Consider the following 15,090-nt stretch of genomic DNA (forward strand, 5'->3'; position numbering starts at 1 on the left):
CTCTGCGATGTGTGTTGTATCTCTTTATATCAACCACTATTGCATTTTAATCGTGTTTGTGCTTTTGAAGATGAATGATAATGAGAATGAATTATTATGGGGAAGATGATTCATCTATCTCTTGGTATGAAGATGATGCTATGTGTTGGTCAGAAGATAGACTTATGTTCATGCACACCTTGCTAGTTGCATACAAGTTCTCTTAAGTTAGATACAAGTATAAATTTAACTTAAGTGTCCTAGTAAGTTCAGGATCGAACGCGAGGAATCTAGAGTAAACTAACGCAGACTTGGTCTTTGAATCTATTCTAGAGGGTTACTAATTGGTCGATATGTGTTGACTATGTACACTAAACTACTAGCATGTATGCAAAAGGAAGTAGGATTTCAGATAAAAGGGAAGAAGGTACATGGATGATTAGATCGAGTGTTAGATAATATGCTTGATTTCCTAGTGAAAACAACAAGTCTATATAAGCACAATGACAATGAAATGGAGATGGTGAAGATGTCTGCTAAAATCCAAGTGTATGCATGTAATGCGTTTGGAGTATGTTATTTAATTTATTTCGATGTGGATGCCACATTTATCTTATCTCTAGGTATTATGCGTTAGTTAAAATGAACAAACAAATGACATAAATGATTTTATCTCTAAAATTACTCACGTCCTAGCTTGATGCGTTCTACAAATAACTACTCTCTCGAGTAACTAAATGTTTTTTCACTTCAATCAATTGATCAGGTGGATTTAAGCAACAAACTTTATGCAATTATCAAGCCAGAAGATTCACATACACAAACAACTTAGTAAATTAACAGACGGAGATGTAGATAATGGTTGAAATGGAAATTGAATTGAAGAAATATGTTTCGGTACATATAATCTTAGTTCAATCAAGTAGGACAATGAATGAAAATGCTAAGTAAAAGAAAGAAGTCAAGCAATATAGTTCAATCTCTTGTCCTCTTTGGCTTGTTTTTGTACTTGTTGTTGACAACTAGGTAGAATAGGTGAATGAGATGTCTCTCTCGAGTTTTTCTTCAGTAGCACCTCGTTACCAACAGTGGAAAATGGCAATCATCCCTCCTGTTTCTTTCTTGAAGTCGATAGAGATGAAGGATAAAAAAAAAATTTAACTCTCTAACTAATCTGGCTAACTCCTCAACTACAGACAACATCTCTTTACATAGACATTCAGAATAGTCACTTGGTGATGTGATTGCATTAAATTACATACCCTGAGACAGTTACCTGTCATTCTACCTTGATAAGACGTTACCAGTCAAATGCCCATGCTTGCAAGTTGTGATTTGACGTTAATTGCACAGGCCAAATGTATCTATCGTGCATCAGATCAGCTGGATGCATGCTCCTTGTGTTGGCTTTATTTGCAACACTTAGTAAATTTTTCTAATTCATGCATTAAAGTGCGTTAATAATGTAGCTTTTTTACTTAAGGAATACCTTTTGTATGAGTTTATCACATAAATACAATTCCATATGTTTTCCTTTATTATGAACGCGTTTACATAAATTTTAATCCTAATTATTCCAACTTTGAGATAACAATAACTTGTATTTCTATAAACTATCAACCATCGATGCAGCAAATATTTCTCTGACTTGTTCCCTCCATGATACAACAGCCCAACTGAAACATTGTGTAGCTCAAACCACTCTGCACTTAAAGGTTGAGCTCAAAGCTCCACGACTAACCTTTCTCTTGGGCAACTACTCTTAAAGAGCTAATGAGAGAAATATAAGTGAGAAATATATAATCTTTATTTATTTATTTATTTTTATTTTTATTTTTTAAGCCCGGTGACTTGAGGGAAAGATTCTACCACTATTTATACTCAAATATAGATCTTGATTTTTAACGTTCATAATGAATAGCATCTAAATTCAAGTGTGTTTAAGTTTTCTATTTAAGTTAACAAATCAAGTATGTTAGACTCTCTTTCTTTAACTCGATTAAAACTCCAAAAGAAAGTTGTTAAATATTGAAAATGTAAGAGCATTCCCCCACTCATTTTTAATATTTAACATACGCATCAAAATAATATTAGCCAAAAGAAAGATAATCATGCATCATAAAAGATGTCTCTGCATTGAACCTTTACTAGTGACATAATAATCTTTATTCCAATGTTAGTAGTGGTCTCTAACTTGAACTATAAAGTTAATGGGAAATAAAAAGTTTATTATCTATACATAATTATTCAAGTGTTGACATGAGCTTTATTGGTTAGCACTTTAAAGGCCTTGTACTTATCCCGGTATTTCATGAGTGTATTTAAGAATAAACCCCATATTCTTATAGAGAGCGACCCCACTCTCCACCCATATAGGTAAAATTTTTCAAGGGTGCTCCTATAACATAACGCACCCCACCAATAAAAGCTACAAATTTTATTAAGAGTTTATTGAAAAAAAATAACCCTCTATATTGTTATAGGATAATGCACTCATATCGTAGGGATGGATCAAAATATAAAGATAGTGCATTTCTCGGTCACTTTAAAATTCATTTTCCCACTTGAACCTAGTTCTCAGGATCTCTGATCACTAGGTGAGTATCATTATATATGGCTCATGACAATTATAAGTGTTTCAACCCCATCCCCATCGATGTGTTCCAGACCCTTTCTCTATTTAAGGCCTTTGTTAATGGATCCGCAAGATTATCACAAGATTTAATGTAATTCATAATAATTATCCCATTACTCAAATAAGATCTCGCAGTACTGTGTTTTCTTCTTATAGGTTTGGATTTACCGTTATAAAAACAATTTTTTACTCTATCAATTGTGCAGTGCTATCACAATATATCAAGATTGGAGGTATTGATTTCTCCCACATTGGAATTTCATATAATAAATCTCTCAACCAACTTGCTTCCTCACTAATAGAAGCTAAAGCAATAAGCTCTGCTTCCATAATGGAGTTGGCAATAATGGTTTGCTTTTTAGATTTCCAACAAATAGCACAACCTCCCCCAAGGTAAAAATATACCATGTAGTAGATAAAGAATCACCTGATAATGTGTTCCAGTCAGCATTAAAAAGATCCTTCAATAACAGCATGATATTTTTGTAAAGCCATAATCTTTCCTTCCCAATAAATATTTCATAACATGATCAATGTCATGCCAATACTCTTTATCTGGCTTACTTGTAAATCTGCTAATAACTCCTACTACATATGCAATGCTAGATCTAGTACAATCAGTTGTATATTGTAGGCTACCAATCACACTAGCATGCTCCTTTTGATTAATTACATCACTTTCGTTTTCAGTGAGAAATAAGTGAATACTTGAATCTATGGAGTAGACACATGTTTACAATTAAAGTAATTATAGTTTATGAGTATTTTCTCGATATAATGTGATTGGTCAAGAAAAAAATCCATATGAATTTTTCCGTTATTTTCATACCTAGAATAAAATTAGCCTCACCAAGATCTTTCATATCAAAATGACTGCTAAATAACTTTTTTGTTTCATTTATAAAAAAATTATTTAAGCTAAAGTTTAGTCATCAACATATAGGCTAATAATAACATGAGAATCTTTCCATGATTTATAATAGATTCACTTGTCACATTCACTTATTTTATAACCATTATTTAGCATGCAAGAATCAAAATTTTCATGTCACTACTTTGGAGTTTGCTTTAAGCCATATAGGGATTTAGAAAGCTTACACTTTGTTCTCTTGTCCAGACTCTATAAAACCTTCAGGTTGGTCCACGTAATTTTTTTCATCTAAAATGCCTGTTCGCACGAGATTTCAAGAGAAATTTATTTCGTGGAACTTGAACTTTGTATTTATATTAATTTTGTGGAAAGTGAGTACAATCTCTAATACATAGTATTTTGATGCTTTCAAAATAAACTATAATCTTTAAGTTGGTTGACCTTCTTGAATGATCGGCCTTTGGGCTTGTTAATCTTCTTGGATGATCGGTCTTTCGGCTTGTTGATCTTCTTGGATGGTCGGTCTTTGGGCTTGTTGATCTTCTTGGAGATCGGCCTTTGGGCTTGATGACCTTCTTGTGGAGGATCCGCCTTTGTGCTTGATGATCTTCTTGTGGAGGATCCGCCTTTGTGCTTGATGATCTTCTTGTGGAGGATCTGCCTTTAGTGCTTGTTGATCTTCTTGGAGGATCGGCCTTTTGGCTTGTTTTCTTGAATGATCATCCTTTGGCTTCTTGATCTTCTTAGAGGATCGGCCTTTGGGCTTGTTGATCTTCTTGGAGGATTAGCCTTTGGACTTATTGATCTTCTTGGATGATTGGCCTTTGGGCTTGTTGATCTTCTTGGATGATCGGCCTTTGAGCTTGTTGATCTTCTTGGAGGATTAGTGTTCGCACGAGGCTTCTAGAGAAACTTGTTTGGTGGAGTTCAACTTGAGTTGGTGTTGATGTTGAGGTTGATTTGATGTGATGTGGTTCGATCTCTAGTACTTGATCCTCTGATTCTCTCTAGTTGAATGTGTACGCTTGATGTGTTAGAAGTGGGGTGTGTGGATGTTCTTAAGCTTCGAGTCTTGGAAGAATGTTTGTATCTTCAAAGAACTTCAGTCTTCAAGCGTATTCAGAATGCTTGTATCTTTAAAGGACTTCAGTCTTCAGAATGCTTGTATCTCCAAAGGACTTCAGTCTTCAAGCGTGGTCAGAATGCTTATATCTTCAAAGGACTTCAGTCTTCAGAATGCTTGTATTTCCAAAGGACTTCAGTCTTTAGAATGCTTGTATCTTCACAGGACTTCAGTCTTCAAGCGTGTTCAGAATGCTTGTATCTTTTTCAGCCTTCAGAATGCTTGTGTCTTCAAAGGACTTCAGTATTCCCTCTGAGCTCTCTAGAGTGTAGAAATGTTGACCCCTCCAAATGAAGAAAACTTCTCTATTTATAGAGTTCTCAGGTGGGCTTGGGCTTGGTTGACCCATGAGCCTGACTATTGGGTCTAATTAGTTGGATTTGGGTTTGATTTGACATTTGAGTCAAACTCAATATATTTTTAGGTTCAGAGACTTTAACCCAAATAATAATATCAAATTGGATCAAATTAATCTTGATTCAACGGTTATGATAAAACCACGTGGCGTATCGAAATTTGTCTTCAATTTCAATTCGGAACATATGCCAACCCCTAATTGAGCCCAAATTTAATGATTTGGAATTTCGTCATTAATTTAGTAAATGACGTGGCAACTTGTGATTGGTCCAAACTTTCTCATTCAAAAACACTATTTAGAAAAGTTGTTTTCACATCCATTTGGTGAATATTCATATAAAAAATTGCAGCAATTACAATTAACAATCTAATGAATGTGATTCTTGTAACCGGAGAAAAGGTATCAAAGAAGTTTAAATCTTCATTTTGTTTAAAACATTTTGCGACAAATTTAGCTTTATACTTGTCTATACTACTATCTGGTTTCGATTTTTTTTATTAGGGCCCATTTACTCCAAATAGTTTTACAACCTGGAGATAAATCAACTAATTTCCAAGTTTTATTAGAAATTAATGATTCCATCTCATCATTTACAGCCTCTTTCAAGAAAATTGCATCTGAATATGTTAAAATTTCTTGCAAAGAAATTGGTGTTTCCTAAACATTATAAACACAAAAATTAGGAGCAACTAGAGAATTGTTGTCATTGTTATGACTAAGAGACGAGGAACCAAACTTAGAAGTTTGTTATTTGCTTTAACCCCACTATTTATTGACTTGAAAGGAAATTTTTCTTCGTGAAAAATGACATTATTTGATTAAAAAATCACATTATGTTCAATATAAAAAAATCTATAGGTTGTACTATTAATTGCACATCCAAGAAAAACATAAGTGGTAGATTTAGATCTTAATTTTGGTATTTTAGGATCTGTTAGTCTTACAAAAGCTAAACATCCCTAAACTCTTAAATATCCCAAATTTGGCTTATACTCTTTCCTTAATTGAAAAGGTATAATATGTGTCTGTGACACTCTATTTAACACATGACAAGAGTCAAAATCGCTTCACCCCAAAGATTAAAAGATGCACATGATTCTAGTAGCATAACATTCGCCAACCAAAGGTTTTATTTTTCTTCCCTGCTACTCCATTAGAAGTAGGTGAATATGAGGGAGTAGTCTCATTAATTATTCCTAATGATTAACATATGAATTAAATTCAAATGATTCATATTCTCGACCTCTATCACTTCTAATTCTTTTACCAAATTGATTTTCAACTTTGAGGAGAATTTTTTTAAAATTCTCAAAAGCATCATTTTTATTTTTCAATAAATAAACATAAGTATATTTTGACAAATCATCAATAAAAGTACTAAAGTATCTATTTCCTCATTGAGTTAAAATTCCTTCAAATTCACACAAATTTGTGTGAATTAATTCTATTGTATGTTCAATAAAAGTACTAAAGTATAGGTCCTTTTATGATCTTAGCTTTATTGTATGTTTCACATTTCTCAAAATTATTTTTAAGCTAGGAATTAATCCAAGGCTACTCATGATCCCCACATATTTACTATTTATATGACATAAATGAGCATATCAAAAAATTTTAAAAATAGAGCATATAAACTGAATTGGTAGATGCTTTATTGATATTCTCAAAGTCAATTTGAACATTCCACCACATAATCTTTCCCAACAAAAGTTTTCCTTTTTGTTATCACATCTTGATCATATTCTATAGTCTGTTTAAAGTCAACTTTATTAAGAAGATAACTCAACATTAAATTCTTCCTTATGGAGGGTGTGTAAAGCACATCTTTCAAAGTTAGAACCCATCCGAAGGTGAATTTTAATTCAACCTCACTACTTCCCATATTTTGAGTGGTTTGAGAATTACCAAGTATTATCATTTTAGGCTCCTCAAAAGGAGTATAAACTTTGAACCATTTTTTGTCATAACAGACATGTTTATTGGCTCTAGAGTCAACCCACCATCCTTCAACACTTTGAACCATACATATATCACTTGTCATAGGCAATGACTCTTCGATAATATTGGCCTGTGGCACGGGTCCTTGTTTTTGAAGTCTGCAAAGTTGAGCAATATGCCCTTTGCCATGAACAAAACAAATTGGTTTGGTGTATTGAGGATGTGTTTGGTTTTTATTTACTTGGTTTGAATTTCTCTTAATGTGAGATTTGTTATTATTTTTCATATGATTCTTCTTTGGCTTTAAATGACTATTTTTAAGAATATGGCCATTAGATAGATTAATATTATAAGAGATTAAGTTTCCCTTTGTGAGATTTTCATTGTCTTCTTGAATCAAAACATCTTGCCCTCTTGCCTCTTTGTCCACATGAATGTCTAGAGATATTTTCTTTTGTTTATGACACATGTTTTTCTGAAATTCTTTCCATGATGGTGGAAGCTTATCAATTATGCAAGTAACAATAAGATTGTCTCCAATCTTAATCCCTTCGGATACTACTTTAGCCACTATCTTCTGAAAGTCTTGTGTTTGCTCTACGACAGACTTTCCGACTTGCAACATATTTTTTCACGTCTGCTTCCTCAATATCATATTTACTCTGCAGAGCTTTCCATAGTTTATTGGCAGATGAGAATGTAGTATCATAATAATCATAAAAATGATTAGCAAGATAATTTAAAAGATAATATCGACATTTGTGAATCTTTCTGATATTTATCAAATTTTTTTTTTTTTTTTTTGTGAGGACATAGGCTACTCTAAGAAGATTAAAGTAGAACAACACTTTTCCTTTCCATCTCTTAAAGTGCGCTCCCTTAAATCGAAATGGCTTGTTGAGATCTCCGACATTCGCATTTGGTTTCTCAATGCCAGGTTCCATCTCTAAATCTCCTTAAAAAATGATGGGGGGATTTCAAATAACAGAGAAAAATGAAGTTAATATCGAGAAAATAAATACGTTAACAATTAGGTTAAAACACATATATTTCGCTCTCTTTAAGGAGATTCAAGCCCTCTGTAGTGTGTATTATATATCTCTCTATACAAACCACCATAGATATTTCTCTGGCTTGTCCCTTGTGTAGCTCAAGTCATTCTACACTAAAAGTTTGAGTTCAAAGCTCCACAACTAAAAACGCCTTTCTTTTTGTAAATTGCTCTTAAAGAGTTAATGAGAGAAAGATGTAATCTTTATTGTTATTATTATTATTATTATTTGTTGAAGAAAGATGCTACCACTATTTATATTCAAATCTAGATATTAATTTTTAATGTTCATAATAAATATCATCTAAATTTAAGTGCATTTAAGTCTTCTATTTAAATAAATAAATCATGTACGTTAAACTCTATCTTTTCTTAAAACTTAATTAAGACTCCAAAAGAAAGTTGTTAAATATTAAAAATGTAACAACGTTAAAGATGCGGAACAATACGCCAAAATGAGCATTCTTTTCAATTGAAGAATTTCATTCTTTTCAATCATTCAAAAATAAAAATATATGGATTCGTTAATTAAAAAAACACGATATTTTTTTTACCTGGGACGAAATTACATGCACGATTTTATTTATTTATTTAATAACTTTTTAGTTTTATTCTCTCAGTATTAGCAGTTCACATCTAAACAAATAAGTAGCATTAAATGCATAGGGAAAATTATAAAATCTTTTTTTCCCCGAAATTAAAGGTTTGTTTAGATTAATTTGGGAAAAATATTTTTTTAATTTTATTTTTATTTAAACATTTTTGACAAAAATCATTCAAAATACTCTTCAATAACTATTTTTTGTGGTTGCAAACACTCCAACTTTTTTTAAGGATCACTTGAGAAAAAAATGTTTTTCAAATAACTCATTTTTATTTAAACAAAAAATGTTTTTCAAATAACTCATTTTTATTTAAACACTTTTGACAAAAATGGTTGAAAATAACTATTTTAAATAATTGTCAAATACTCTAATTTTTCTAAAATAATTTATTTTTTGAATTAAACACTTGAAAATGTATTTCAAATACACCCTAAAAATAACATTAATAATCTATTGTCTCATTTAATATGTTTTTTTTTTCTTCATCTTTTCTTATTTTATCCTCCCATATCTACCAAGAGTTTTATCAAACATTTATGGCTCGCCAGCAATTTTCAAAATTTTGACCTCGTTTAGTAACGATTTTTTTCTTTTTATTTTTTGTTTTTTAAAATTAAGCCTATTTTCTCCCCATTTATTATAATGATTTACGGTATAATAATTGAATTCTTAGTCAAATTACAAAAACAAAAAACAAATTTTTAAAAGTTACTTTAGTGCTAAAAAGTATATAACAAATAAAGAAGTTTATATATAGAAGTAGTGTTTATAGGCTTAATTTTCAAAAACAAAAAACTAAAAGAGGTAGCAACGGTGAAGTAGGCACGGGTATCAACGTCTAAGCCCACAATAAACATATGATGAGCCCAAACAAGAAATCCAAGACCACCTATATTGATCATGGCATAAACCATGCCTAGCCAACTAATCTCGATGAAGGGGCTCCACTACTGGCTTTTGCTTTTTCTTCGGTGACTCTCAACGAGATTGGAAGAGCAAGAAAGAGACAAGAAGAGTATTTCGCCTAAAGTTTAAAGTACGTAGGCGATATAGAGTCAAGTATCAATATCTCGAAGAGTTAACTAAAGAAAAGTGTTCTAGGCACTTCTCAAGTTATTTGCAGCATTTCTATTGGTTGATCGCCTGTCATATGCGTTGCCCATATCCTGAGCCTGTTTAGAGGGGACTCAATAACGGAGATCTTCTTTGACACGCGGACCTAGTTTCCACCAAGCCAGATGTACCTAATTCAGTGATGACACTTACGGTACTATCCCATTTTGTTGGCTTAGGGCCTGAGCTCATCAATGAAAGGCGAAATTTTTTTAAATGACAAAACTGTTGAAAATGTTAATAATAGCAAAATATCACAGTCTGCATTTCTTTTGAATATCCGTTTCCAATTCTCAATCAACAACGGGGAGATCTATAGGACATACACGAACACAAATCCAATCCTGTAAATATAACATCCCACTTTTTTACTACCCAAAGCTTCGATACATTTCGAAATTGAGAAATTTCTATACAGGTTAACTTTTTTTTTTTTTCATATCTTTGTTTTATGATTTTTAGGATGGAGAAAATTATGAAGATAGACATAGATAGTAGTCTATCGCAAAATGATATTTTGATACTATTTATAAATATTTTGATTTATTTTCCTGTATTTGAAAACAACCCAAACTAAAAATCAAATAGTGGGCTTTAATTTGTTGATTCTATCTTCATGTTAGTTCAATATAATTCACTTTTTCATTTTTTATTGGCATTTAAGTTAAAATAACACCATTTTCGATATAACTTTTATCACAATTAGTTTTCTTAGTGTGTGTTTGAAATACATTTTTAAGTGGTTAAAAAATAAATTATTTTGGAATAAACTTTTTTGCTTAAGATCTTTAATATTATATGAAATAATTTTTATTAAAAAATATGAAATCATATTAAAATTGAAATAGGTTCCTTATACAAAATTTTGAAATTAAAATCAAACCAAATGTATATTTAGCTGAAATATTATTTTTCACTTCTATTTTTTGTTTTGATTTGAAGACCAAAACGGATATCGTGGAAGTTGAACCCAAGAAAAAGGAAAAATTATCTCTAAGTTTTTGAAATATATGTGCATTTAGCTTTTGAATTTTAAAAATGTACCTTTTTAGTCCTAAAATTTATAAAAATAATTTTATTTAGTCTCTGATTTTTCAAAATATATCTTTTTAACCCAAAATTTATAAAAAGTAGGTTCAAAAGGTCTTTGAAGTTTTTTCTCTTTATTTTTTAAAAATAATTACATAATATTTAAAATTGAAAAAAAAAATAATTTTAGAGAGAATGTGATTTCAGAAATTATTCTTCTAATTTAAAGTGTAATATATTATTTAAAATAATAGTATAAAGTTATTTGAGAAACTTTTTAAACCTATTTCTAAAAATTCATGGAATAGAAAGGTATATTTTGAAAACTCATTAATCAAATGGGTCTCTTCTTATAAATTGGGACTAAAAAAGTATATTTTAAAAATTCAAAAATCAAACACACATATTCTTCAAAATTTGAGGACCAAAAAATGTAATTTTCTAAAAAATATATTATTTTGTAATCAAACCAGTAACCAAGTCGGTAAACCGGCTGTACCAGATTTGTTTGATTTCATTTATTTGAGCTTATTGGACCTTGTTTCGTAATACTTACCTTGAAGTCAAATTCGGGTCTCTCCATAAATTAGCCGAAATAGGATCAACGTTACATAAATGTTAGGACTTTATTTATATATATATATATAACCTAAATAAATAAGTGTAATTATACAATTATGTAAATTATACATATCAACGATTTGTACTCTTATATATTGAACCAATATATGCGTATCATCTTTCGGTATGTTTTTAATACACTAAAATATAAATCATCATATTCGTAATGTATATTTTTATTTTTCAATATATTATCAATATATTTGACATATATTTGTGATCTCAATTAAGAGGTGATCTATTTTTAATTTGGAATACAGAAGAAAATAATTAAAATCTCCTTAAATAAATGAAACATTAATTTTAAAAATCCTACATTAAAGAACATCAATAAATAAAATCCTTATAATTAATACTCAATCCGAAAATGGTATATTTTTTATTTTGAAATATTACGAAATTAGAAAATGACAGAATTTCAAAATGTTACAAGTATCAAAAAAAAAAATGTTGATAAAATCTAGTTAGTTACGAAATATTACTAAATTGTAAGGTAGTATGCTAATTTCCTAAATATTTTTAAATGTTGAAAACTTCAAACATTTACAATTTTTATATAATAGGTCAATTACTTAATAAACTTCCCATCTTGCCATCTTTATTATTTAAAAATATACTAAAAATAATACAAATGGAAAAAAGAAACTTTCCATAATTACTTCCATGTGTGCATATGCCAAAATTTAAAGGATGAAAGATGGAAAAAAAATGTCTTCATGATATTCACATAATTTGCTAACAATAGCGTAGCTCAACTGACATAGATGCATAGTGCTTGTACTATCGACCTCAAAATTCCCCCGTCCCACACTTTAATTACAATACCTTTTAAAAAAAAGATGGAAAAAAAAAACCAAGTGCCTATTATAAATATTATGAATTAAGTGATATAGATGTTCATGTTCAGTATCTAAAGGTCATATGTCATACTCCTATTACCTCATGTGTTGTCCATGTGTCTCTAGATTGCACACTGTCCATGTATTTTTACCTCTTACTTACCAATTTGCCTACAAATAGTGGCATGTGGTGGATCTTGAAGAAATGCACATTGGTGAGAAAATCCACACCAAGTTTACATTTTCCACATTTTCTATTTACAGACTTTCTTATATATTTTTATTTTTTTATATTTATTTATTTATTTTATTATATTTTCTCCGTATTTGTGTTCCCATTGTGCTCCTCAATTTTACAACACATTATTAGCACGAGCTTCTATCGTTTCCCCTGCTGAAGGTATGTCCTAAAGGTAGGTCGATTTTTTCCTTTTTAATATAATTAATAAACTAAATGTAATTTTGCTTGCTTAATATATATTAAATTTCTAATATAAATAAAATATTTTGTGATAGCGTTACCATGACAAACCTTACAAAACTAGAATACACTAATGGTAATAATTATTTGTCATAGATGCTTGATGCTGAGATACATTTAGACGACATGAATCTTAGATAAACAATTAAAGGAGAAAATACAACGATAAGTCAAAAAAAAAACAAATGCCATGATTTTTCTTTGTCATCATCTTCATGGGAGATTAAAGATAGAATATTTAACCGTAAAAGATTCCCACATCTTGTGGAAGAATTTGAAGGAAAGATACGATCATCAGAAAATAGTTTTTTCCTAAAGCTCGTTATGAATGGATGTATTTGAGGCTCAAGGATTTTAAATCTACAACTCCACATTATTTAAAATTAGTTCAAAAGTTGTTATGCAGAGAGAAAATTACTGATGCGGATATGTTAGAGAAGACATTTTATACTTTTCATGTCTCGAATATATTCCTGCGGCAGCTGAGAGAAAAGTTTTAAAAAATATTTTGAACTCATTTCAAGTTTTTTTATGGCTGAACAAAGTAACGAGTTATTAATGAAAAACCATGAATCTCGACCAACTGGAGTAACACCATCCCCTGAAGTGAATACTGTGAATTTTAATAATAATCATAGTCAAGGTCGTGGTCGAGGTCGTGACTATGGCAGAAGAAGAAATAATAATTATTTTCGTGGTGGTTGTTTTAATGATCCAAATTTCAAAAGAACTACACAAAATAATGATCATAAAGGAAAAGTTCCATAAGATAAGAATTCAAAAGGTGATGAACAAAAATGCTTCCGTTGTGGTATGACTGAACATTGGTCACGTGTTTGCTGTTACATAAAAACACTTAGTTGATTTATATCAAGCTTTCCTGAAGGAAAAAGTGAAAAATGTAGAAACAAATTTTGCATGCCATGATTATTGGGGTTTGTGCCCTAAAGTCTCGTGTCCTGTAATTTGTAAACAACTTTGTATGAACACTTGTGATGTATAATATAAATGATATTTACTTCACTATTTGAATTTGCACATTTAGATGTTTTTCATTTTACCACAAACAAATAAACTTAATATCCATGGTTGTCTTTATGTAACTTAAGCATGTATGTAGTGACATACAAGTGGACCATGTCTTAAGTGACAACAAAAATAGTTTGTAGTATATGGATATAGGAGGGAAACCTTATCCTGGTAATACTACGGACGCGACCCGTTTTGTGGAATTGTTACAAATATTGTGACTTGTCACAGATGATCTAATCCTGATCATTGGTATAGTGGACATGCAAGCGGGGGCATCCAATACAAAGAGTTTATATAAGACTCGACCTTGAAGTGTTAATGTCTTGTCAGATAACACTGTTCATGACTGAGACTTCACTTCACTAGGATGATCATAGGTAACATGACCTCAATCCTAAGTGAGTTGGGAACCCTTGCCATTGAGGGTGGTCCTTTGATCTGCATTGGTACGAGTTGACAGAACGCCGACTTAAACCTACCATTTTGGGAATTCGTTTGATTTGGGAGCTGGGAACTCAGCTTCATAAGATGGAGTTCATTCTTTCCCCAGAGCAGGGGTAAGTAGATAGATTGCTCTCTTAAGGGCTGATCCTGAGGTTTGAACGATGTGGTGCCACGCACCTTCTCATGGTCTGAGAGGTCTTCACACATAGTAGGACTATATTGTATTGTTCATTAGAGGGATCAATGGTACTTAAGGAGGAAGATGTAATTATAGGGGCAAAACGGTAAATTGGCTTGCTATAATTACGAGCATCTGTGAAAGGTCATCGTACTGATGATTGGTTATCTCCAATGGACATAGAAATATATTTATAGCAAGAAGAGTTCAATTGTCGATCTTTAGTGGAATGCTTGGCAGTTAATGAATGATGGATATCGTGATTAAAGAATTTAGTTAGCTGTTCACGCACCATTGAAGCTTCGAGTCATAGGTCCATAAGGTCTCCTTAGTAGCTTCGATACAAGTTGAGAATCAGTTTTTGGGTCAGTTTGAAATGTTCAAATTGACAAGAGGGAGTTCGATATATATGATATAATTGAATGAGTTAATTAAATATGATATAATTAACTTTATGTATGAGATACATTAATTTGGAGGAAATTGGATATAAATATGATTTATATCTAGTAGAGGAAATATTATAATTAATATATGATATTAAGCATATATTAATTTATATGTTATGAATATGATAAGATCACATTCATTAGACAGTTATAAAGGAAATGAGAAGGCGCCTTTTCTGTTCTAAATAACGGATGAGTGCATTATAAATAGCAGACGATGTGTTGATCTCGGCGTGCACAAACATTGTGAAAAGATAGTGCCATCGTTTAAAATTAGTGCTTATAAATATGATTTGCTTGTATTAGAAACTTGTTTAGTGGAGATTGATGATTCTGCTTGGATA

This window comes from Benincasa hispida, chromosome 3 (assembly GCF_027475165.1).
Source record: "Benincasa hispida cultivar pf3 chromosome 3, pf3_genome.v1.1, whole genome shotgun sequence".
Classification (NCBI taxonomy): domain Eukaryota; kingdom Viridiplantae; phylum Streptophyta; class Magnoliopsida; order Cucurbitales; family Cucurbitaceae; genus Benincasa; species Benincasa hispida.